This window comes from Protopterus annectens, chromosome 14.part0, assembly GCF_019279795.1.
Source record: "Protopterus annectens isolate FY-2018-M chromosome 14.part0, PAN1.0, whole genome shotgun sequence".
NCBI lineage: Eukaryota > Metazoa > Chordata > Ceratodontiformes > Protopteridae > Protopterus > Protopterus annectens.
In genome coordinates, this window is record NC_056748.1 from 43,940,939 (window position 1) to 43,968,219 (window position 27,281).

A 27,281-nucleotide genomic window follows, 5' to 3' on the forward strand; every position below is an offset into this window, starting at 1 on the left:
TATGTTTAGTTGAGTACAAACTTAAGTTTTGTTTTTCTAATGTTTAACTTGGTATGTATACATCTTATATTCTTCAGCCTTCGGGACCGTATATCTACCAGAAGATTTTGCAGTGAAAAAACTGACTCCACCTCATAATGTCCACCATTTGATCATTCAGAAACTGTAGATTACTTTTTTATTCATGGAGTTATTGCCTTGTTCATTAGTTGTTTTTGTTTTTCTTGCTTGATTATTAATTGATTAACTTTTTATTAACAAAATAAATCACAATGAGCTCTTTTAGGTTACACACAGAGGTAAATTGAGCTGAACGTTTTGAGCTGATGTCCTTAGTGTAACTGGCACCTTGAACTGGCTCATTTTGTGAAAGTTGTGCAGCTTCTGCTGAATCATGTTTTGTATGGTGTTCAGCTTAACTGGCTTATTCACTACCTTCTTGTATTTGAATAACACAGCCAGCGGCTGTTTCCTGGTTTCCTTGTTTAAGCAGGCATCATTCACTCATACTTTCTTCTTCTACACACAATGTGCAAAACTTACTTTAACTTTCACATAGTTTGTTAGTTCACCAGAGTTCATTAGTTCCAGCATCCAGACATTAACTTGACCTCGCCTCATATACTGTCATATGAGAATGGTCTTGTCTTATCCCTTTTAAAAATAACATTGTATGTAAGTTCACTATATACTGAGTATTGACCAGAAAAATAATGTTGATAATCATATACTGTCAGTAATACATATTAACTGTATTGTTTGATGCTCAAGGTAACATTCAGTAAACACTAATTCATGATACATATCCATTTACATTAATGTAATTATTGCAATATTTGATTGTTTTAAATAAATGCACTCTGCTTTCTGAAACATACAGATCCACTATATGCATGTATATGGGCTCATAATACTTTATCGAGTTTTTGGAAACTTGAAATTCATATGGTCAAGACCATATGATCGAGTTTACAAAAACTCAAAAAAAAAATCTGCATTTTTTTACAGTCTCGCAAACCCCTGCACATCATATATACCAACTCCTCGATCGCACTACAGTGGGGATAAGGGTAAATTCCCCAATCCCGAATATACCATGATCTACATAGAACTGCTTCAAATGGGAATTTATCCTTTTCCCCACTGTAGTGGGATCTTAGAGTTGCTATATATAACTTGCAGGGTTTGTGAGGGTGCAGTCCCTCACATGGGGAGTGTAGGGGGGGCTTGCCCCCCTGCAAAACCGTAGATTTGTATTTTTGGAAACTTAATCATTTGGTCCCGACTATAAGAATTTTGAGTTTCTGAAAACTCGGTGAAGTAATATAAACCCATGTGATATATATATATATATATATATATATATATATATATATATATATATATATATATATATATAGTTGTCTATCTAGCTAATCTATCTTTATTGTTTGCTGAACTATGCCTTTATTAGAAATTCCTGATGTAAAAACTCCATCTAAAAACAACCTCAAGGTTATGCTGTTAAATGCTACGAGTCCTAACAAGAAACTGCACTCACTGGAAGCAGTCCTCACTTTTGAAGACACACTTGTTTCTGCAGTCACGAAGACCTGGTTCAAGGCTGTGGAGTGCACCCCAGCCATACCGGGTTATACATCCTTCCGCACATTCAGACTACAAGCTGAAGGCATGAAGACCGAAGGAAGTAGTGTACCAATATTCAATAAAGAGAAATACACCTCCAGATTGGTTAAACAGTATGATTCCCTGGAGATACATCAGGTCCAACTAACTGTTGGTAGGACACCTGTTCAAGTCATTGCCAGCTACTGGGCCCAGTCCCTGAATCAGGACATCCACTCTGTCTATTTGGATCTACTTGAGTCTATCAAGATACATCCAAACACCATGGTTTTGGACAACTTTAACTACTCATCCATTGACTGGGTAATTTACTCGTGCTCAAACTCAATGCCCAAAGGTGCCTTCACATTGTTAACTCCAATACCCTCGATCAGCTGGTTGACACCCCTACAAGGGGTACCAACATCCTGGAAGTGGTGCTTACCAATATGGGGGACCACTGCAGCACCACCACTGTGAGGTCTTCCCTGGTGAGATCTGACCGAAAATCAGTCTCATTCGAAGTAAGTATCACATCTGACCCCCCCCTCCCCACAGCAACTAAACTAAAAAACTTCTCCAAAGCAGATTATAACCTCTTACGGGATGGTATAAATAGCGTCACTGCACCCCCTCCCCTCCCTGATGGAACTGGCAGCTATGCCAAGTTCTACACCAATGCTTTATACAAACACCTGTATAACTGCATTGACTCGGACATACCTGATAGGACCAAAATAAGCTCCTCAAGGAAGAGCAAACCTGCCTGGTGGACAACCACATTAACAGGCTTTACAATAAGAGGAAGAAACTGCTATCTAAGACTAAGAGGGAGCAAGTCCTAAACTGGAAACACTCCCTCCTGAGCTTATACAAGCAAATAAGACTTCTTGTGAAGTCTTCCAAAACAAACTACAAATCCAGATTAGCTTCCTCAACTAAGGACAACCATAAGGTGAACTTTAGTTACATAGGTTCATAGGTTCATAGGTTCATACTAGGCTATCTGCCCTAGGGCATTTATAAGCCTAGCCGGAGTATGTTTGGCTTTCGCCACCCATTTTAAATTTATTTTGCTATGCCCTTTTTCGAGGTTAGTATACTGTGCCTCTGTCTAACAGTGACACAGAAGTGATACCTGGGGTAAACCTATGATCTCCCATCCACTCATCAAGATTCCTCTTGAAGAGAGTCAATGAGGGACTCTGCCTAACCTGGACTGGGATTTTATTCCAGAGTGAAGGGAACCTCTGGGTTATGAATCTGTCCCTCCAGCATGTCCTATTTATTTCAGTGCTGAGGTTCAAGTCTCTCGAGCGTGTAGCTCGATGGGATTTGGATTTTTTGAGGTGCAGCATGTCCCTTAATTCCGGGTTGGACATGGCTTTATACGTCAGGCACAGGTCGCCTCTGAGCAGGCGGTATGCCACTGAGTAGAGCTGGAGTTTCTTTAACCGGGCAGCATATGGTATCTGTTTGAGCCCTTTGATCCTCTTGGTGAGGTACTTTTGGGGTCTTTCCAGTTGCTGCAGGTGTTTGGTAAGGTACATCCCAAAAGGGGCATTGTACTCGATTATGGGCCTGATGAGGGATGAGTAAAGAGGCACGATGACCTCCCCTAATCTAGATGTGAATCCCTTCATGATTAGGTGGGCTATATAAAATGTTTTTCTAACCACTTTGGCCACGTGGTTGTCAAATGAGAGATTGCTATCAACTTGGGTCCCCAGGTCCCTAATTACTTCTTCTGTACTTAATGGATTACCACCTATGTGGTAATTTGTGGGCACTTTGTTTTTGCCAAAGGGGATGACTATACACCTTTTGGCGTTTAGCTTGAGGCCATGGCTCTGGCACCAGTTGTCTGCTTCTATGAGGCCCTTTTGGAGGATGCTTGTGTCGGCTGGAGAGTCGATTATGGTGCCCAGTTTGCAGTCATCTGCGAACTTGGTCAGCCACAGTCCTTCTGTGTTGGCCTGTACTTCTGAGAAATATATACTGAACAAGAGAGGTCCCAGGACTGAGCCTTGTGGGATGCCACTTGTAACTGGTTTGGAGTCCAACATGGCTCCAGCAATTCTAACATGTGGGTTCTGTCCTTGAGCCAGTTTGCAACCCATCTAGTGACATAGGGGTTTATATTTAAGCTGGTGAGCTTATCTATAATGCCCGAGTGGGGTATTGTATCGAAGGCTTTTGCGAGGTCCAGGTAGGCTGTGTGGACCACCTTCCCTATGTCAGTGGCCTTGGTGACTGTTTCAAAGAAGTTGACCAGGTTTAAGAGGCAGGATCTGCCCTTAACAAAGCCGAACTGGGTAGGATCCAGTGTCTGTAGGTCCCCAATATCTTTATTTATGAGGTCCATGATGATCCTTTCCATAGCTTTGCAGACCAAGCTAGTCAGGCTTATGGGGCGATAGTTTCCAGGGTCCGTTGAGGCACCACCTTTGTGGAGAGGGACCACTGTTGCTGTACGCCACTCTTTGGGTACATATCCTGTAGTAAGGCTGAGATTGAACAGTAATTTTATGTTTGGGTTTAGCTCTTCTTGGAGTTCATGTAGGACGCAGCCCGGGACACCGTCTGGTCCCATTGATGCTGTGTTTTGCTTTGGAGAGGCGGCTCTTACCTGAGCATCTGAGATGTCAGGGGGGCAGAACTCTGCTGGGATAGATATTTGCCCTTTTGGTGAGGAGGGGGGGAGAAGTTTGCACTGAACCTGTCAGCTAGGATGTTGGCAATGTCTGTGGGTTCGGTGTATTTTTTGTCATTTTGGACTAATTCTGAGCATATCTGGGAATTCCCACCCAGGTTCCTAACATAACTAAAGAAAGCCTTGTGATTACCCTTAGTGTCCTGTGCAATTTTTCTCTCGAAGCTGGCCTTAGACGATTTTATGAGTGCCCTTAGTTTTTAGCTAATACTGATCAGAGATGCCTTCCCTTTTTGGGATTTTGCTCGATCATGTAGTAGCTTCCTCCTTCTATTGTATAGTTTGTTTATGGCTGGGGTCCACCAGACAGGACGTCTGCCTTTGGAGGATTGGGTCTTGGTTTTATTTGAGATTGCATGATCCATGCATTCCTGAAGGTGTTCATAGAATGCATTTATAAAGGATTCTGCTGTCTGGGCCGTATTTTCCACAGGCCCGGGGGCTTTGAAGGATTCCACCTCGGTTTTGAGGAGTGTGAAATTTGCTTTAGAGAAGTTTTTCACTGTGGTTTTCTGGGCATGGGGTGGGGTCGGGATGTGAATATCCAGTGAGATCAGTTTATGGTCTGATCTTACCAGTGAGGGATACACTTCTGGTCTGGAGCATAGAGTCCCCATGTTGGTGATGATCAGGTCCAGTATGTTTTCCCCTCTTGTGGGAGTGGTAACAAGTTGTTCTATAGCATTTGAGTTTATGAATTCTAGGAACCTTTGGGCTAGGGTGTTGGAGCTAGAGTAATGCTCCCAGTCTATGTTTGGGTAGTTGAAGTCACCCAATATAATGGTGTTTGGAGAGACCTTCATATTTTTCAGTGTTCTCAGGAAGGCCAAGGGGGTTCCTGTGTTTGGGAGGGTGGTCTGTAGCAGGCTATAAACTGGAAGGCAGTTTTACCCACTGTTAGTTGCACATGGATAGTCTCTGATGCTTCGTGCTTTGCCACCAACCTGGAGGTGTGGGTATCTTTGATGAATATCGATACTCCCCCTCCTTTTGTGGTTCCGTCCAAGTTTTGGGGCCGAAAAGCATGGTATGAGGTATAACCTGGTAGTGCTGGGGTGCTCTCGGGAGCCCTGAACCAGGTTTCTGTTACTGCACAGATATCGATGTTCTCCATGCTAAGAAGAGTTTAAAGTGCGTGCATCTTGAGGTTTAGACTTCTGGCGTTGAGTAGCATTACTCTTAGTTTCTTATCACTTGTGATACCTATGGAGGTGGGTTTGTCTTTTGAGCCTTGCCTAAAAAAGGCAATATGGGGGTAGCAAGAGCCTTTGCCAATATCCGAAAGCCCAGGGGTGACAGGTGCAAGCCGTCCCTAGCGAAGCATCATGGCTTGTCGAGCATACTATCCCAGGCTGACAGGCATTGGATCCCCTTTGAATGACACCAGCACTTAAGCCAATTGTTGAAATTGATCATCTTGTCTTCATATTGTGGCATCATTCTTGGTGAGGGTAAGATGCTACTCAAGGTCAGGGTCATACCGGCTTGGGCTACATGCTCAGAGAGCTCCTCTATGTCTCTTTTCATGTAGTCCAGGGAGGTACGTCTCAGGTCATTCACACCAGCATGGACAATGACTGAGTCATATTTGTACTTGCCTTGGAGTGACCTGAGTGCTTGTGTTATGTGGCGGATCCTAGCGCCCGACAGGCTGCTCACCGTGACCTTCTCCTTGTTCAGCCTGGTGAGCGGGACGTCAGTGTGCCTGACGATAGAGTCACCTATTACAAGTGTATCAGGTGTGTTGTTTAGCCTTAAGGGCTGTGAGTGTTCGACACACTGGCTTTGTGAGATATGTGTTGCACGTGTTTTGTTTTGGGGTAGCGGTTGCTTGGGTGTCTGCTTTGGAGGTCTCTGCTGCTTAGGCAGATCTTTATTTAGAGCCTCTGAGTATGTTTTTGTGTGATTATGTGTTTGGTTTGCTGTTGTGGTAGGTCTATGTGAGACTGGAATTGTAGTGAGTGTGGTTTCCTTCTCCTCCTGACTGGTTATGCCAGTACTGAGTTGAGAGAGCTTAGCCTCCAGTTTGGCTATATGGTTGCATCTCTCACATGTGTTGGAATTTGTTAGGAGGAGGAGAGGGTTGTCTGTGTACATGAGGCAGTTGTAACACTGCCTCAAGATTCCCAGGTTCACCAGCTGGACCGGAGAGGAGATTGACAACTGACCTTTGGACATGCTAGAATAATATTGGGAATTCCTTTATAATTGAAAACAAGGGCCAATGAGGAGTGAGGGTGTAGTGCTTTTAATTTTTAGTGCTGACTTATATAATTGCTTTAGTGAGCAAGTGCCAAGTAACTTCAGTGCAATGTGTTACAGGTAACTTAAATGCAAAAACGACAAACAGTAACTTTCTTTCAAGTGAAACAAGGAAATAAGTACAGTAAGCAATGCAGATATCACTAGGGATCCACAGAAGCGCTGAGAAGCCACATTTTAGGTGGAATTAGCATTCCAGGGAAATAACAAGCAAACAAACAACAAGCATACAAACAAAGCTAGATTCAGCAGGCCTGGATCTAGTCTATGCTACAGCAAACAAGGTGTACCAATTTCAGTAAGAAACAGTTCAAATATGCAGGCACTATAAACCTTTAACCAGAAATTCCCAGCTCAGAAGGGCAGAGTCCAGCCTCTCCTCCCACAAGAGTGCAGACCACGGACTTTCTTAATGTAAAATAACTGGCCTGAAGCCCAAGTGCATAAACCAGAACTAATACACTTTAGGAATAACAGACACTGAGCTCTCAATCAGCAGTTCCCAACTTAGAAGGATGAAAGCTACCTGTCCTGCCACCACAGTGCATGCCACAAACCTTCCTAATGTAAAACAACTGGTCTAAAGCCCAAGTGCTTAATCCAAAAGACTTAGAATGATAGCTACACTTTAATCAAGTTACTACCAAGCAGTAATAAATACAATTGAATACTTTAAAGAATGCCTGGATTAGTGCTCAAGTTATACAAACAAAGCTAGATTCAGCAGGCCTGGATCTAGTCTATGCTACAGCAAACAAGGTGTACCAATTTCATTAAGAAGCAGTTCAGATAGGCATGCACTATAAGCCTTTAACCAGAAATTCCCAGCTCAGAAGGCCAGAGTCCAGCCTCTCCTCCCACAAGAGTGCAGACCACGGACTTTCTTAATGTAAAATAACTGGCCTGAAGCCCAAGTGCATAAACCAGAACTAATACACTTTAGGAATAACAGACACTGAGCTCTCAATCAGCAGTTCCCAACTTAGAAGGATGAAAGCTACCTGTCCTGCCACCACAGTGCATGCCACAAACCTTCCTAATGTAAAACAACTGGTCTAAAGCCCAAGTGCTTAATCCAAAAGACTTAGAATGATAGCTACACTTTAATCAAGTTACTACCAAGCAGTAATAAATACAATTGAATACTTTAAAGAATGCCTGGATTAGTGCTCAAGTTATACAAACAAAGCTAGATTCAGCAGGCCTGGATCTAGTCTATGCTACAGCAAACAAGGTGTACCAATTTCATTAAGAAGCAGTTCAGATAGGCATGCACTATAAGCCTTTAACCAGAAATTCCCAGCTCAGAAGGCCAGAGTCCAGCCTCTCCTCCCACAAGAGTGCAGACCACGAACCCTCTTAATGTAAAATAACTGTCCTGAAAGCCCAAGTGCTTAAACCAGAATTAATACACTTTTAGAATAACAGACACTGAGCCCTCAATCAGCAGTTCCCAACTTAGAAGGATGTAAGCTACCTGTTCTGCCACTACAGTGCAGACCACAAACCCTCTCAATGTAAAACAACTGGTCTGAAGCCCAAGTGTTGAAACTAAAAGGCTTAAAATGAGTTACACCAAGCAGTAATAAATACAATTGAGTACTTTTAAGATGATGCAAAAGCAAAATAAAGTAGGAAGAAACACAAGTACAGTAAAAGCAGATGAATTTTTTTTTTTTTTTTTTCAGAAAAGTAGCAAAAGCAGTAGTAAATACAATTCTCATGCAGTGCAAGCTGGCACACTTGAATATGTAGCAATACTAGTCCACACACAGTTTGAAAAAATGTAATTAAATTAAAAAGGAGTAAAAGCAAGTGCAGAAAGGGTTAATTAGGTAGAATGCGGTAAAGAGATGGGCCTGGGGGAGTGTCTTAGATCAAATCTACAGTGGGGCGGGCACTGCAAAAGCCACCAAATTTAAACTACAATCAAGAACTGGGAGGGGTGGGTGGGGAAAAACAGTTTCAACACAGATGTGAGGAATGTACAAATTATAAAGCCAAAAAATATATACTGTTCTCTCTCTCTCTCTCTCTCTCTATATATATATATATATATATATATATATATATATATACAACAGATATCTAAGCAAACAATTTAGCTCTATAATACAGAATAACACAGAAAAGTATACTCAGCTCTATATATTTGCGGATAGTTCTGTAAGGCTGTCTCTCAGACTAAGGTTCCAGTTTGAATACAGATTGTTAATTACATCCGTAACCTGAAATAAAAGGCCCCAATTTGTGCCAAACTGGTAGTTAATAATACCATATACTGAACCTGTGGACATAGCAAACCTGCTGGCTGACAGGTTCTGTGAAAACTTCACTCTCTGTCCCCACCACACATACCCCATGACATCCATACCATTTGTCTCCTACCTTGTATCTCTAAAGAGCAGGTGATAAATGCCCTCTATTAGGCCAAAAACACAGTATCTATTGAACCTGATAACATCCCAGACTGCATCCTACATGGGCTCCAACAAGAATTTGCAACACCACTGGGTACTCTTTTCAATTACAGTCTAAGCACCAGCTTCATCCCAGCTGAATGGAAAATGGCCACCATTATTCCCTTGCACAAAGGTGGTGCTTCCACTGACACCAGGAACTATAGAACTATTATCCTGACTAGCCTCATCTGCAAGGCCATGGAGCAAATCATCATGGACCTTATCAACAAAGATATAGGTAATCTCCAAACACTTGACCCTACTCAGTTTTAATTTGTCAAAGGGAGATCATGCCTGTTAAATATGGTGGACTTCTTTGAGACAGTCAGCAAGGCCCTTGATGAGGTGAAATCTGTGCATACAGCTTACCTAGACTTAGTCAAGGCTTTTGACACTATTCCCAACTCAGGCATAATTGACAAACTCACCCAGCTAGGTATCAACCCTTATATCATTAGGTGGGTCACTAACTGGCTCACTGATAAAACACATATAGTCAAAATAGGGAAATCCACTTCCAACAGCAGACCTATAACCAGTGGTGTTCCACAGGGATCAGTCCTGGGACTTCTGCTGTTTGGAATCTATTTCTCTGAAGTACAAGCAAAAACTAAAGGTCTGTGGCTGATAAAGTTTGCTGATGACTGCAAACTGGGAGCGGCCATAGAATCTACAAATAATGTCAACATTCTACAAGAGTGTCTTAGACAAATAAATGATTAGTGCCAAAGTCATGGCCTTAAACTCAATGCAAAAATAAGTATTATCATCCCTTTCAGTAAAAGCAATGTTCCTGCTAACTACCACATCTATAGCAACACCGTAACTATGCACTCAGTGGTGAAAGACCTGAGCAGACAGGTTGAGAACAATCTTACTTTTGATCACCATGTCTCCACAGTGATAAGAAGGACATTCTATATTGCTCATCTCATAAGTAAGGGCATTGCTTCCAGACAAAAAGAAGTTATAATCTCCCTGTACTCTTCCCTCATCAGGCCAATAATTGAGTACAAAGACCCTTTTGGTATGTACCTTTCCAGACACCTGCAGCAATTGGAGAGACCACAAAGGTTCCTCACAAGGAAAATTCAAGGTCTTCAGCATCTGTCCTATGTGGATCGTGTGAAATCACTGTTACTTTATTCATTTTCATACAGACTACTCAGGGTAATCTCTGCCTTGCATATAAGGCAATCTCTAACCCTGCATTATTGGAAATGCTGCATATCTGCAAATCAAATGGTACACGGATTACTCGCTCTAAAGATCTTAACCTGGTATGTGACATTAATAGAATTTGCTGGAGGGACAGATTTTTCTCCCAGAGGTTACCACATCTTTGAAACAAACTCTCACTTCATGTCAAACAGAGAACCTCATTGGCCCTCTTCCAACGTAATCTGGATGATTTGATGGGTAACCATAAATTCACCCTGTGAATTCCACCAGTGCCCCTCTTGGACATGGGCATTAGGTGCTGATCATGGAAATAAGGGTACATCTTGACTAGGCTTGTAAGGGCCCTAGGGCCATTAGCCTAGTTACTTCCAATGAGCCTATGAACTGTCTGATCATTAGAAAATTATTTTCACAAATGCACAATGTAATAGATGCATATTCTCTGCATGTAGTTTGTTTCAGTATTCAACAATTATTGCACATGCTTGACAGTTTTAACTTAATTATTGCCTTGAAAAAAGTTTGGAGACAAAACTATATTTTATGCCATATTAGTATGACTTCTTAATCTGTCCAAAGCAGACTGCCTTGGTTGTTTCACAAAACAGATAACTACAAAAAGTTTTTGCTATGTACAGTGACTAATTTCTTGCCTCTTTTATTCAATATTGTATTCAGGCAACCATCTTGTTTATGGCTCAGGTCAGTTCAAAGTTTCTTTCCACGTAATGTATTCCTGTTTCCCCTTTATCGTTTTAACGTTACTGATTTCACGAATGAAGATGGCTTTCACTACTCATGCTCTGCCATCACCAATATCTGTATTTGCCGTAAGCATACATAAATATAAATAAACACATGGATCTCAGTCGCACTTCTATCCATAAGCATGTATAAACATAAATAAACACATGGATCTCAGTCGCACTTCTGTCCATAAGCATGCATAAACATAAATAAACACATAGATCTCAGTCACACTTCTGTCCATAAGCAAGCATAAACATGAATAAACACATGGATCTCTGTCACACTTCTGTCCATAAGCATCCATAAACATGAATAAACACATGCATCTCAGTTGCACTTCTGTCCATAAGCATGCATAAACATGAATAAACACATGGATCTCAGAGTTGCACTTCTGTCCGTAAGCATGCATAAACATGAATAAACTCATGGATCTCAGAGACGTACTCCTGTCTATAAGCATGCATAAACATGAATAAACACATGGATCTCAGAGTCGCACTTAGCATGCATAAACATGAATAAACTCATGGATCTCAGAGACGTACTTCTGCCCATAAGCATGCATAAACATGAATAAACACATGGATCTCAGAGTCGCACTTACGTCCGTAAGCATGCATAAACATGAATAAACACATGGATCTCAGTCGCACTTCTGTCCGTAAGCATGCATAAACATGACTAAACACATGGATCTCAGAGATGTACTCCTGTCCATAAGCATGCATAAACATGAATAAACACATGGATCTCAGAGTCGCACTTCTGTCCGTAAGCATGCATAAACATGAATAAACTCATGGATCTCAGTCGCACTTCTGTCCGTAAGCATGCATATATATGAATAAACTCATGGATCTCAGAGATGTACTCCTGTCCATAAGCATGCATAAACATGAGTAAACACATGGATCTCAGTCGCATTTCTGTCCGTAAGCATGCATAAACATGAATAAACACATGGATCTCAGTCGCACTTCTGTCCATAAGCATGCATAAACATGAATAAACACATGGATCTCAGAGTCGCACTTCTGTCCGTAAGCATGCATAGACATGAATAAACCCATGGATCTCAGAGACATACTCCTGTCCATAAGCATGCATAAACATGAATAAACACATGGATCTCAGAGACGTACTTCTGTCCATAAGCATGCATAAACATGAATAAACACATAGGTCTCAAGAGTCACACTTCTGTCCATAAGCATGCATAAACATGAATAAAAACATGGGTCTCAAGAGTCACACTTCTGTCCGTAAGCATGTATAAACATGAATAAACACATGGATCTCAGAGACGTACTTCTGTCCATAAGCATGCATAAACATGAATAAACACATGGATCTCAGAGACGCACTTCTGTCCATAAGCATGCATAAACATGAATAAACACATGGATCTCAGAGATGTACTTCTGTCCGTACGCATGCATAAACATGAATAAACACATGGATCTCAGAGTCGCACTTCTGTCCATAAGCATGCATAAACATGACTAAACACATGGATCTCAGAGACATACTTCTGTCCATAAGCATGCATAAAGATGAATAAACACATGGATCTCAGAGACGTACCTCTGTCCATAAGCATGCATAAACATGAATAAACACATGGATCTCAGAGACGTACTTCTGTCCATAAGCATGCATAAACATGAATAAACACATGGATCTCAGAGATGTACTTCTGTCCGTACGCATGCATAGACATGAATAAACACATGGATCTCAGAGACGTACTTCTGTCCATAAGTATGCATAAACATGAATAAACACATGGATCTCAGAGTCGCACTTCTGTCCATAAGCATGCATAAACATGAATAAACACATGGATCTCAGAGATGTACTTCTGTCCGTATGCATGCATAGAAATGAATAAACACATGGATCTCAGAGTCGCACTTCTGTCCATAAGCATGCATAAACATGAATAAACACATGGATCTCAGAGATGTACTTCTGTCCGTACGCATGCATAGACATGAATAAACACATGGATCTCAGAGTCACACTTCTGTCCATAAGCATGCATAAACATGAATAAACACATGGATCTCAGAGATGTACTTCTGTCCGTACGCATGCATAGACATGAATAAACACATGGATCTCAGAGTCGCACTTCTGTCCATAAGCATGCATAAACATGAATAAACACATGGATCTCAGAGATGTACTTCTGTCCGTACGCATGCATAGACATGAATAAACACATGGATCTCAGAGTCGCACTTCTGTCCATAAGCATGCATAAACATGAATAAACACATGGATCTCAGAGATGTACTTCTGTCCGTACGCATGCATAGACATGAATAAACACATGGATCTCAGAGTCGCACTTCTGTCCATAAGCATGCATAAACATGAATAAACACATGGATCTCAGAGATGTACTTCTGTCCGTACGCATGCATAGACATGAATAAACACATGGATCTCAGAGTCGCACTTCTGTCCATAAGCATGCATAGACATGAATAAACACATGGATCTCAGAGATGTACTTCTGTCGGTACGCATGCATAGACATGAATAAACACATGGATCTCAGAGTCACACTTCTGTCCATAAGCATGCATAAACATGAATAAACACATGGATCTCAGAGTCGCACTTATGTCCGTAAGCATGCATAAACATGAATAAACACATGGATCTCAGAGATGTACTTCTGTCCGTATGCATGCATAGACATGAATAAACACATGGATCTCAGAGTCGCACTTCTGTCCATAAGCATGCATAAACATGAATAAACACATGGATCTCAGAGATGTACTTCTGTCCGTACACATGCATAGACATGAATAAACACATGGATCTCAGAGTCGCACTTCTGTCCATAAGCATGCATAGACATGAATAAACACATGGATCTCAGAGATGTACTTCTGTCCGTACGCATGCATAGACATGAATAAACACATGGATCTCAGAGTCGCACTTCTGTCCATAAGCATGCATAAACATGAATAAACACATGGGTCTCAGAGTCGCACTTATGTCCGTAAGCATGCATAAACATGAATAAACACATGGATCTCAGAGATGTACTTCTGTCCGTACGCATGCATAGACATGAATAAACACATGGATCTCAGAGTTGCACTTCTGTCCATAAGCATGCATAAACATGAATAAACACATGGATCTCAGAGTCGCACTTATGTCCGTAAGCATGCATAAACATGAATAAACACATGGATCTCAGAGATGTACTTCTGTCCGTACGCATGCATAGACATGAATAAACACATGGATCTCAGAGTCGCACTTCTGTCCGTAAGCATGCATAAACATGAATAAACTCATGTATCTCAGAGTCGCATTTTTGTGCTGCTTTACTTATTCAGTTTGTAGGTCGGTGCACCCAGGCAGTACTCATTTATAACTATATCAGTCCTTCCAATGCAGATGAGAAACCCTAAGTATCATGACACCAGGGAACTACATTGCTAATCGCAAACAACCAAAACACAGTAAGGGTAACATGACACCAGGGAACTACAGTGCCAATCACAAACAACCAAAAAACAGTAAGGGTAACATGACACCAGGGAACTACAGTGCCAATCACAATCAACCAAAACACAGTAAGGGTAACACATGACACCAGGGAACTACAGTGCCAATCACAAACAACCAAAACACAGTAAGGGTAACATGACACCAGTGAACTACAGTGCCAATCACAAACAACCAAAAAACAGTAAGGGTAACATGACACCAAGGAACTACAGTGCCAATCACAAACAACCAAAACACAGTAAGGGTAACACATGACACCAGGGAACTACAGTGCCAATCACAAACAACCAAAACACAGTAAGGGTAACATGACACCAGGGAACTACAGTGCCAATCACAAACAACCAAAAAACAGTAAGGGTAACATGACACTAGGGAACTACAGTGCCAATCACAGACAACCAAAACACAGTAAGGGTAACATGACACCAGGGAACTACAGTGCCAATCACAAACAACCAAAACACAGTAAGGGTAACACATGACACCAGGGAACTACAGTGCCAATCACAAACAACCAAAACACAGTAAGGGTAACATGACACCAGGGAACTACAGTGCCAATCACAAACAACCAAAACACAGTAAGGGCAATAGCTCAAACTCTATGCACTTTTTACAGGAGGGCGACCCTCCCATGTAGAGCACAAGACACCCAGACCTGGCTAAAGTTATATATACCAGCTTCACAGCTGCATGAATACAAAGAAGGGGAAATCGCCCAAAACAAAGTAACCACTGCCAGTAAACAGAAACTTGTACCAGCAGTGATTTCGTATAGAAAACTGTCTTCATCATTTTGTACCTCAGTGACTTTGACTCAGAAACTTGACACTTGTGGAAGTTGACCTCAGTGACTTGTAGATGTCTTGTTTTGTTTTTTAACTGCCCCATGGATTACACAAAGTACTTCAGTCACCTCCTGATACATGCTGCATACTATTTAATATACTGGTTTATATTTGTAGCTGGTACAGCCTAATTCTCTGTGTTCTTGACTGCTGAATCTGTTGTTGGGTGTTCTGATTGCTCTGTTACCATCCAAAGTATTTGCTCATGGTAGGGAAGAATATTGTTAATGTATTGCATTACTTAAATCTTCAGCACTGATTTAATTATTTCCTAGAGACAGAGTCTCTGCTGCAAAGGATCCATTTTGGACCATTCAACCCACTTGGTTAATGATCAGTCAAGCAATAAAGAGACTGATGGCTAAATAATGAAAGTCTTGGTACATTCCAAAGATGTTCTAATTGCAGTCCCAGAGTACCACTGGTCACTTTGCATTTAATTGTATTTAATGTCAGAGCAGTTATTCATTTAATAGTTGAATTACAGATAGCAGATTTCTAAACCAGTGAGACAACCTCACACCACCATATTAGATAGTAACACCAGCTTAAATGCACTAAATTGTAGGGTTCTGTTTACTTGCCTTGTTAGTTTCATTTATATTTTTATCTTTTTTTGTTCCATCCCTCTTCATCTGCCACCATCCAACCCCACCACAGCAGTTCACACCAATTTATTCCTTGATGGGGTGAGAGCTGATTACAATGCTGCAGTCATCCAAACCGCCATAGGATTATAGGATCATAGGAGGTTACTAGGCTAATGTCCCTGGGGCCCTTAGAAAACTAACCAAGAGTTTATCCCTAAAAAGGAAATGTCAGTCAGTACCTGTCACCCCTGTCAGTGAGGGACACAGGTGGAACAACTGGGACAAATTTGTGGTTTCCATACACTCATCAAGGTTGTGCTTGAAGAGGGCCAGTGAGGTACTCTGATTGACGTGTATGGGAAGTCCATTCCAGATATGGGTCAGCCTCTGGGAGACAAACCTGTCTCTCGAGCCGGTTTTATTGATGTCACGTATTAGAGTCAGGCATTTCAAACATGTAATGCTCAAGGAGTTAGACTTGAGATATGGAGCATCTGTAATAGGGCAGGGTCCACAACTGCCTTGTAGGCGAGACACAGATCACCTCTGAGCACTCTGTGTGATACTGAGTAGAGTGATAGTGATTTGAGCCTGACTGCACAGGATAGGTGTTGGAGGCCATGGATTCTCTTTGTGAGGTATTTCTGTGCCCTTTCCAGTTCATGTAGATGTTTGGAGAGGTACATACCAGACAGGGCATTATATTCAATTATTGGTCTAATGAGAGAGGAGTATAGAGTGGTAATAACTTCTTTTTTTCTGGATGCAATCCCTTTACCTATGAGATGAGCCAAGTAAAAAGTTTTTCTGACCACTGCCGCTACATGATGGTTGAATGTGAGATTGTTGTTAACCTGAGTACCCAGGTCTCTCACCACAGGTTGTGTACTTAGGGGGTTGCTTTTGATGTTGTAATCAGTACAGGCTGTGTTTTTTCTGAATGATATGATGACACATTTTTTTGCATTAAACTTAAGGCATTGACTTTGCCACCAGTCATTAGTTGCTGTGAGACCCTCTTGCAGTATGTTACCATCATTTGGGAAGTTAATGACAGCACCCCAACTTACAGTCATCTGCAAACTTGGTCAGCCACAGGCCTTTTGTCTTTGCCTGGACCTCTGAGAAGTAGATGCCAAACAGTAGGGGGTCCCTGGACATATCCCTGGGGAACTCCACTAGTGACAAGTCTGCTATCAGAGGTGGAGGCCCCTATATTGACCTTATCTGGTCTTGTCAGTGATCCAGTTGGCCACACATCTAATGAGATAGGGATTTATGCCAAGTTGTGTTAGCTTTTCAACAATGCCCAAGTGGGAGATTGTATCAAAGGCCTTGGCCAAGTCAAGGTATGCTGTATGTACTGACTTTCCCTCATCCATGGCCTTGGTGACAATCTCAAAGAAGTCAACCCGATTCAACAAGCAAGATCTCCCCTTGTCGAATCCATATTGGGTGGGGTCAAGTGCTTGGTGATTGTCTATGTCCTTGTTTACGAGAGCCATAATAATGTGCAGCATGGCTTTACAGATCAGACTTGTCAAGTTAATGGGGCGATAGTTTTCTGGGTCAGTAGTGGCACCACCTTTGTGTAAGGGGACAACAATGGCAGTTCTCCACTCTGCTGGAATGAAGCCTGTACTTAGGCTGTGGTTGAATAGGGTCAGTAGTGGTACCACCTTTCTGTAAGGGGACGACAATGACAGTTCTCCACTCTGCTGGAATGAAGCCAGTACTTAGGCTGTGGTTGAATAGGGTGATCAATGACAAAGCTAGTTCTTTCTGGAGATGTTGCAGAATACAGCCTGGGAAACTGTCAGGTCCCATGGAAGCTGTGTTCTTTGCCTTGAATAGGACCTTTAACAGAGATGTGAGGTGCGGAACAAGTATCGGGGATGTCAAAAGGGCCTTTGGGGAGGGACAAGGGGGGTGAAGTTTGTGCTGAACCTATCTGCTAGCAGGTTGGCTAAGCAGACAGGTTCAGGAAATTTTCTGAATTCAGTCCTAACCCTGACAGCTGACATGCCAAAGCAAGGATACACTATGCCCATGCACGAGCATGCATACACACATGAAAGAGGAAAGCTAGGGCATGAATGCAGCTTGGCAGAACTAACCAAGCCTCCATGGCCCATTTGCTGCATGTCATACATCTGTATTCCAGCAGGTGTCAGCGTTGCATACACTTGACAACTTCCCTACCCAAACAGGATGAGCTGGCGGTGACCACTCATATCTACCTTCTCCTCTACTGCCCAGTTCACTAATGAGTACAAGGATGTCTACATGTCCATGTGTGTCATAAGCTGGCTTTGTTAGTTTCATTATTATTATTATGTTACAGAACGTTAAAAACTAAACACATGCAGATGTAATAATATGAAATCAAATTCAAATACTCACTTGATGATATAGCAGACTGAGTTCAGAGATTTTCCTTTTCTTAGACACTGGATGAGATTTTGAATAACTAATGATTCTGTATTAGGTAATTCTTGTAGTTTTCGCTGAAAAAGGTAACAGACAGAATTAGTGAGTACCCATAAATGCAAAGGAAGCTTAGTACAGTTCTTATTATAACTTTGCTTGTAAATAGAAAATTATATTCTGAAATCATGTTTTATGGCATCTTCATTAATTTATTAGTTGACCTCCTAGATGTGCAGACTGGGATACCTTCTCAATAAAATAACTGACTTGATTTCAGGCTTGGTTGAAAAACGTAACTTGTTCTTAAAGATGTTTAGGTCTGTATGTTTAACTTTTATTTCTTTTCTTTTGATAATAGCATGGATTATATTCATAGGGTTGATGAACAGGTATCCACTTCCTTTTATCTGACAGTTACAATTTACTGTATGATAAATATTAAAGTACATGACCATTCCTGGAGTCACAGTCCGTATAGGCTTTCTAAAACTCTCTGGGTAGCATTATTGAAACAAAGTGAGTTCCTGCTTTTCCCTTTATGTGAAGTCTTCTAGGTGTCCAGCACTCTGTGTTGCAAAAGGTTAACTATTTTAATGATACTGCCTTCAGGCATGTGCACTTCTCATTTTGCAGGCACCACTGTTTGATGTTCACTACAGTATGTTTTATAGGTTCATAGGTTCATACTAGGCTATCTGCCCTAGGGCATTTATAAGCCTAGCCAGAGTGTGTTTGGCTTTCGCCACCCATTTTAAATTAATTTTGCTATGCCCTTTTTCGAGGTTAGTATGCTGTGCCTCTGTCTAACAGTGACACAGAAGTGATACCTGGGATAAACCTACGATCTCCTATCCACTCATCAAGATTCCTCTTGAAGACAGTCAGTGAGGGACTCTGCCTAACCTGGACTGGGATTTTATTCCAGAGTGAAGGGAGCCTCTGGGTTATGAATCTGTCCCTCCAGCATGTCCTATTTATTTCAGTGCTGAGGTTCAAGTCTCTCGAGCACGTAGCTTGATGGGATTTGGATTTTCTGAGGTGCAGCATGTCCATTAATTCCGGGTTGGACATGGCTTTATACGTCAGGCACAGATCGCCTCTGAGCAGGTGGTATGCCACTGAGTAGAGCTAGAGTTTCTTTAACCGGGCAGTATATGGCATCTGTTTGAGCCCTTTGATCCTCTTGGTGAGGTACTTTGGGGTCTTTCCAGTTGCTGCAGGTGTCTGGTAAGGTACATCCCTAAAGGGGCATTGTACTCAATTATGGGCCTGATGAGGGATGAGTAAAGAGGCACGATGACCTCCCCTGATCTAGATGTGAATCCCTTCATGATTAGGTGGGCTGTATAAAATGTTTTTCTAACCACTTTGTCCATAAGCATGTCAAATGAGAGATTGATATCAACTTGGGTCCCCAGGTCCCTAATTACTTCTTCTGTACGCATTAATGGATTACCACCTATGGGTAATCTCAGAGTGGCACTTCTGTCCATAAGCATGCATAAACATGAATAAACACTTTCTGGCATTTAGCTTGAGGCCATGGTAAACTCTGGAACCAGTTGTCTGTCCATAAGCATGCATATCTATGAATAAACTCATGGATCAGGATGCTTGTGTCCATAGCATAAACATGAATAAAACACATGGATCTCAGTCGTATTTCTGTGGATCTCAGAGATGTACTTCTGTCCGTGCGCATGCATAGACATGAATAAACACATGGATCTCAGAGTCACACTTCTGTCCATAAGCATGCATAAACATGAATAAACACATGGATTGGATCTCAGAGATGTAATTTCTGTCCGCACGCTGCATAGACATGAATAAACACATGGATCTCAGAGTCGCACTTCTGTCCAATGCATAGACATGAATAAACACATGGATCTCAGAGTCACACTTCTGTCCATAAGCATGCATAAACATGAATAAACACATGGATCTCAGAGTCGCACTTATGTCCCAGGTCGCACTTCTGTCCATAAGCAGACATGAATAAACACATGGATCTCAGAGTCGGTTCTGTCCTGCATAGAAGCATGAGCCAGTTTGCAACCCATATAGTGACATAGGGATTTATGCCAAGCTGGTGTTAGCTTATCTATAATGCCCAAGTGGGAGATTGTATCAAAGGCTTTGGCCAGGTCAAGGTATGCTGTATGGACTGACTTTCCCTCATCCATGGCCTTGGTGACAATCTCAAAGAAATCAACCAGGTTTAACAGGCAGGATCTGCCCTTAACAAATCCATACTGGGTGGGATCCAGTGTCTGTGATTGTCTATATCTTTATTTATGAGGTTCATGGTGATCTGCAGCATGGCTTTGCAGATCAGACTTGTCAGGCTAATGGGGCGATAGTTTTCAGGATCAGTAGTGGCACCACCTTTGTGGAAGGGGACCACAATGGCTGTTCTCCACTCTGCTGGAATGAATCCTGTACTTAGGCTGTGGTTGAACAGTAGTTTTATGTAAGGGGACTACAATGACAGTCTCCACTCTGCTGGAATGAAGCCAGTACTTAGGCTGTGGTTGAATAGGCTAGTTCTTTCTGGAGATGTTGCAGAATACAGCCGGGACACTGTCTGGTCCCATTGATGCTGTGTTCTTTGCTTTGGAGAGGACCTCTTACCAGAGATGTGAGGTGCGGAACAAGTATCGGGGATGTCAAAAGGACCTTTGGGGAGGGACAAGGGGAGTTTGTGCTGAACCTGTCTGCTAGGAGGTTGGCTAAGTCTGACAGGTTCAGGAAATTTTCTGAATTCAGTCCAGCTGAGCTGACATGCCAAAGCAAGGGTACACTATGCCAGCATGCGCACACACATGAAAGAGGAAAGCTAGAAATAGGGGGCAATGCAGCTTACAGAACTAACCAGGCCTCCATGGCTCCTGCTGCTGCATGTCATACATCTGTATTCCAGCAGGTGTCAGCTTGCATTGACAACTTCCCTGACCACTATATCTACCTTCTCCTCTACTGCCCAGTTCATTTTGAATAACTAATGATTCTGTATTAGGTAATTCTTGTAGTTTCCTGAAATAGGTAACAGACAGAATTAGTGAGTACCCATACTGGGATACCTTCTCAATAAAATTTCATAGGGTTGATGAACAGGTAGTATCCACTTTTATCTGACACAGTTACAATTTACTGTATGATAAATATAAAAGCACGTTGACATTCCTGGAGTCAAACAAAGTGAGTTCCTGCTTTTCCCTTTATGTGAAGTCTTCTAGGTGTCCAGCACTCTGTGTTGCAAAAGGTTAATTATTTTAATGATACTGCCTTCAGGCATGTGCACTTCTCATTTTGCAGGCACCACTGTTTGATGTTCACTACAGTATGTTTTATGCTGAAACAAATAAAAGTAGGAAGATTTCTACAGATTGTGCATAAGGCTTTAGAAGGAATTTGTTCGGCTGACTTAGAAAGAGACAATGACATAAGGACAATTCATAAACATGAATTGCGCTAATGTTTGACCACATACAGGATGTGAATGGCTGGCTGTCAGCTTTCTGCTTTGGTATACGTATTGCCCTACCATTAGTTTAAAGCACACATGGGGTATTTCAGTACTATGTGCACTACAGATTACTACCATGGATCACAGGAATACTGGGATTCACATAATGCACTTGATGGGAATAATATAACATTTCCATTAAATGTCTAGGCCATGATTCATTATGAACTGCAGCGCATCTAAGCTGTGTGGTGCTTTGCTATCATGGCAAAGGCTGGCTCATGAAAGTTTCATCCTTTGTTGCCATGACTGCAGAATATGTGTCATTAGCAACATATGGTAATGCAGGGATTCATTATGGCATGTTGTCCTCTCTGATGAGACATCAACCATGTCACTGCTTTAGTACTCTAGTTGTGGCAGCGTGCTTCTCTGCACTGCATTTCACACCTGCAGTTCCTTGTTATATTTGTGATCTCTTCCAAGTATTGCCAATTTACTCATTGAATTGCATTAAGCTGAGTAACACATCACTGTTAAGTAGTAATTAGGTGGCACATTATGTTTTTTGAAGTTTTTGGTCTACAGTTGGATGCCCATAAACCCCTGTGATTCACACACTTGTGAATCATGGACTCTGCTGTGGAGATCCCATTACATACCAGCTGCACGCCTGCACTTCTCATAGGTACGTGGTTGGGAAACATTGTTACTCCACTGCATGCATGGGATTTGGTATTTTGTATATCTCAAGCACCAGCTCCATGTTATTGTGAGTGATGACAATAAACACTACCCATCAGAGTTTCTTTGTATATTTTAACCTATATAATTTCAGTTTTCCATCTGAAGTTTTAATTTCTAACACCTGCAATGACCTCCTTTGACCACCCTGTGTCATTCACTCATTCACTTCATCTTTTTTTTGTTATGTGCCTAAACCCCTCCACCTGCCCCCTGCCATAGGTTAACTTCCACTACTGCTTGCCTCAAAAGGTGCGTGTGCATTTCCACACATGACTACCCAGTGGCATGTGGAACATGGCTTGAACAGTTATGAAGATCAGGATCCTCTCAGTGGCCCAACAGTGAGAAAGTTGGAAATTATCACTCCTCTGCCCCCTCCCCTATGCCAAGGGCAGAAGTACCAGAGATATAAATTAAACCCAGGTCATTAGTGCAAATGTTAAGGCTTTATCCATCCTTGCCATTTGTAGCTGGCCATCAGACATGCTTTGTTTATTCATGCCATTCCACTGATATATTGATCAAGTGTTCATTGTATTATTCTGTTTTAGTGTAACAATTGACAGTTATTAAATTGTCATCTGTAACACTGACTGACCAAATCACGCAGCACTAACATGGCTAGAACAGCTATTTCATCAACTGCAGCTCTTTAAGTCAAACTTTTTGCAAACAAGAAATAGGGTCTGTCTCTGAACTGCAACTATCTCAGAAGTGATTTATTAATTAATGTTTGGTCAGTTCTGCTTCCTACAAGAAAGGCATTAGAGACCCTAAACTCAAATACACACATAAGCATACACATGCAAAAAAAAAAATGAAACTATTTAGGGACATGGAAGGGGGAGGTAAGCAGGTGAATGTGATACTCATTCAGGATGAAAGGTATATATATATATATATATATATATATATATATATATATATATATATATATATATATATTTATTGACATTTGATTACCGGGAAACTCTGACTGTGTAGAAGCCTATTTTCCGCGAGATCAGGGGAGAAAATCTCCAAATTATTACAAAACATTTTTAGAACAGTAATTTTATACTCTTCAAAATAAAACAAAAACATCTTCAGTTTAAATAACTATAACAAATTAGACATAGTATAAAAACATTGGTTAAGAATCTTTACAAGGTATATGACAACCATTTAATATTTAGAGACATTTTAGACAGTTTGTAGAGGAATTAAAGGTAAGTTAGTCTGTTAGAAATGGGGATTGCAATATGAAGTGAGGGAAAAACAGGCTTATGGTATATTTAGAGAGAAAGTCAAGGAAGAGAATTAGATAGCAGTAAGGACGTAAGTGAAGAAGGGAGAGTAAGGAGGTATAAGGAATGAACAGGTGCTTGTTCACATTTAGGGATATATAGTTTATCCTGGTTTTGAGCAAGAACAGAGACAGAGTTTAGTTAGGAAGTCTTTCTGAATGGTTTTGAAAGATGTGAGGTGGGGTATAGACCAGGCCTTAACAACCTTGTAGGATTACAGATAATGCCCAGCAGATTTGGTTACTGCGTCATGATGACCGACTGGGAACATAGTTGCATAGAATGTTTTTTAGTGCTGGACAGGCAGACGTATGCTGGATAATTTTATAGGTGGTAAGAAGCCGTGCATATGTTAATTGATGTGGCAGTTCTAACCAATTTAGGCTTTTCAGTGATATACAGTGGTGGATTCTGAAAGGAGTATGTGCTGCAAATTTAGTGACTTTGTTATAGCATTGTTCAAGTTTTAATTTTTGTGAAGCCTGGAGGTAAGTAAGGATGGGAGCTTCACAAAGGAGAGCGGGGAGGAGATAAGTAGTGGCAAGTGTAGTTTTAGTTGTATTGGTGATGGTGGAAAAGTTTTAGCTCTGTAAAGCATCCCTAGTTTTTGCTGAGTTTTTTTATGCAATTTTGTATATGCAGGCGGAATGTAAGATTATCATCCGCTGTCACTCCTAACAGTTTGGTATGAGAAGTGACTTCAATGGTTGTATTATCAAGAGAGAGGATTTTAAATTTAGTTTTTTCATGAGAGGGTTCCGAGGAAAAAAAGTAGTAGTTTCATCTTTTTTTGGGCTGAACATGAGTTGTGAGTTACAAAGCCATGTTTCAGAGGTTATTAAAGCTTCCTGAGTAATATTTTGGAGGTGTACAAAGTTATGCAAAGGAGAGTGTAATCATCTGCATATTGTATTAAGGTGGCCTGTTGTGTGGATGTACAGAGGGTGTTAATGAAAATGTTAGAGAAGGGCACCAAGGATAGAGCTTTGGGGTGCACTGGTGGTAACTGGGTGGCAGGGAGAGAGAGTGTGGAGTGAAATTTTACTGACTGATACCTATCAGACAGCTAGCTTTTGAACCACAGAAGGGTGGGCAGAGAGAAACCTAGTTAGGACATTTGAAGTAGAAGTTTGATGTGGCAAACTGTATCGAAGGCTTTAGACAAGTCTAGAAATAGGGAGGAGACTAGTTTGCCATTACCTCCAGCTTTACTGACAGTATCTACGTAGGATAAAAGAACAGTGCTAGTACTGTGGGAAGGACAGAAGCGACACTGTGTAGGGCATAGAAGTTATTCCTGCAGGAGATAGTCTGGCAATTGTTTTTGAATGCATTTTTCAAGTATTTTAGCGAGGGGAGATACGATTGCTATAGGTCTAAAGTTATTAATGTCTGTTGAATTTCCTCCTTTGTGAAGAGGGATAATGTTTGACTTGTTCCAGAGAGAGGGAACATGGGATTCCTGGATTGGCTTATTTATAAAGACTGAGACAGGATAGGCAATGCTATTGGCTGCTGTTATTCGGTACTCAGTTTGGAGGTCATCAGCTGAAGAAGAGCATGGTTTAAGTTCGTTTTAGAGTAGTTTTATATAGGATATGGGCACAGGTTTGAAGGTGAAAGTAGATGTGGTGATATGTGACTGATGGGCAGGTTTGGGACTAGATGTTGAGGAATCCCTGGTTAAAGATGCTATACTATCTATAGAATAAGAGATTAACTGTATTGCAGTTTTGAGTGGTGAGTTATTGGGAGAGGGGTTTAGGTTGAATTTTGGCTGGGATATAAGATTTTTTTAATGGATGTCCAAAAATGTTTATGGTTGTGTTTAGTATTATACTGAAAGTTATTATAGTAATGTTTTTTGTCTTCATTTATTTGCTTTTTAGTACAATTGCTAAGAATTCTGAAGTTTTCAAGATATTGCGGTGTTTTATATTTTGCATTAGCATTCTACTCATTCTGGATAAACAAATTGCATTATTTGTTTTCACTCTCTTCTTTCTAGGAGGTGCAAATCTATTTAGGATATTTAGAAAATTTGTATTGAATTCAATTACAGCATCATCTAAGGGTGGATTTTTAGGAAGTTCCAGTTAGTAGATGATAGTGTAGTAATGAACATTTCTGGGTTAAACCTGTAAAGGTTGCATGTTGCTTTATAAAAATGCTGTTGAACTGGATGTATGAGATGTCTGGTTGTATAGACTGGGAGATGATCGCTGAGAGAGTCTGACATTGTACCTGTGGTGGATTATTTGCTATGATCTAATACTAGGATCCAGTCTAATAGGGAATTTGATGTCTTGCTATAATGTGTGGGGCTATTAATTAGTTGTTTGAAACCATACAAGTTCATGCCAGATGTAGGGGAATTAGGCTTTATGTCCAACCAATTGACATTCACATCACCTAGTAGCATTTTTTTCTTGTGGAAATGTTAAGGCTATCCAATGTAGGATATATTCTGGTATAGCTGTATTGTCGCCAGGAGGGATATAAAGGACAGTGATACATATTTGTTTATAATTGATTATTTTGAGGAAATCAATAATAAGCTATGCTGAACTGAATTTTGGTGTTGATCTGCTGTAAGGGGAGACGTGCTAGGTATTGGGAAGTATTACAGCAATACCACTACCTTTCCTCTTTATTCGGTCATTACAGATGATATTATAGCTAGGAAGTATAACTTCGGAGTTGTTTCTGTTGGGTTTAAGCCAAGTTTCAGTTATAGCGAGAACTTCAGGCTTATGTTGGGTAATGCAGGCATATAGTTCAGCAGTTTTATTTCTTATATTTGTAACATTTATTGCAATAAAAATCAGATCACCAGGATTGGGGGTTGGCTGTTGTTGGCTTGCAGAAGTGTGTGGGAGAGAATTATCTTTGTATTCATTGTGATAGGTGGGTTCAGGATTAGGGTGTATATCTCATCCTAGAAGGATTTTAGTATAATGGGGAATTATGCATACTTGCTTTTTGGAGAGGATTCTTGCACTTAATTTTGTTTTGGTTTGAGTCGAGGTGCAGTTAATCAGTCTATATTTGGAATAAAGGTGAAGGGCAATATTAAATAAGTTTGGAGTGATATGTAGAGAGTGTAAAGAGGAAGTATGGATAGGTGGTTGGGACACAGTTGAAGAGATATTGAGAGATACTGTTGAGTCATGGTAGGATGAAAGACGGCTCAGCAGGAAAAGAAGAACAGAAGATAAGCTGAAGAGGAGCATAACTAAGTACAGGAATCTGTGTTTTATACATGTCAGGCAGTGGGGACGTAGCAATGAAGAAGGAAACAAGAACTTACAGGGCAGTAGGAGATTCAGGGATGCTGGATTCTGAAAACTGCTAGAACATAGTCAAGGAGAGAAGTATTTTCTAT

The 27,281-nt window shown here is 41.0% G+C and overlaps 1 long non-coding RNA gene across 1 annotated transcript in view; it reads right to left on the minus strand.

Moving 5' to 3' along the window:
• LOC122788773 overlaps positions 1–18,462 on the minus strand; it is a 38,467-nt gene extending 20,005 nt beyond the window's left edge. The window contains exon 1 of the long non-coding RNA XR_006362727.1: positions 18,365–18,462. This is a non-coding gene — a long non-coding RNA (uncharacterized LOC122788773). The remainder of the gene's footprint in view (positions 1–18,364) is intronic.
• Positions 18,463–27,281: the final 8,819 nt, after the last annotated feature.